The sequence below is a fragment of the Apaloderma vittatum genome, unplaced genomic scaffold, assembly GCF_000703405.1.
Source record: "Apaloderma vittatum isolate BGI_N311 unplaced genomic scaffold, ASM70340v1 scaffold19310, whole genome shotgun sequence".
NCBI lineage: Eukaryota > Metazoa > Chordata > Aves > Trogoniformes > Trogonidae > Apaloderma > Apaloderma vittatum.
In genome coordinates, this window is record NW_009696451.1 from 39,999 (window position 1) to 40,680 (window position 682).

A 682-nucleotide genomic window follows, 5' to 3' on the forward strand; every position below is an offset into this window, starting at 1 on the left:
AAAGAAAGATATTCAGAAGAAGTTAGTGAATATCTGCATTAATAAGAAAATCCAGGCATCAGAACAATGGAACTTTTCCTCCATATCTACAGTACTTCTTCCCCAACTAAGAACCACAGAACCTTCACAAATCTGTTTCACACATTTTAGTAAACTTCAGGTGCCCATGTTAGAAAAGGAGTACCATTCAAACTAATATATAGTCTCTTGCTCAAAGCAGTGAAGTTTCTGCACTTAATACACAATTGCAAATCAGCAGTTTTCTGCAAGTTCTCACTCCGTTTTAACTTACCCTTTCATTCTCAAAAATTCCAACCGAAATCCACACTTATGATCCTACAAATGCTCAATTTGAATAACTTGTTATAAAATTATCTTCACAAGAAGTTCAATAGTTAAGTACAAGTAAAGATATTTGTGTTTACTGTTCAGGAATTGAGACATTTTGACGTACAGACTGCTTCCCAGGTTCAGAGACCCTCTGGCAAAGAGTTCTTCCACAAGATACTAAGTAAAATCAGTCTGGAGCTGCACTTCCACAGTTCCAAGTAAGGATCAAGTTCTAGGGTAAGGGTTAGACAGTTCTGCTTAACAGCTACTCTTAATACTTTCTACAGGTATGCTTTAAAGCAGAAAGGATTAAACACAAGAGTAAAAATCCTTTTGCGGATGTAGAGAGGTG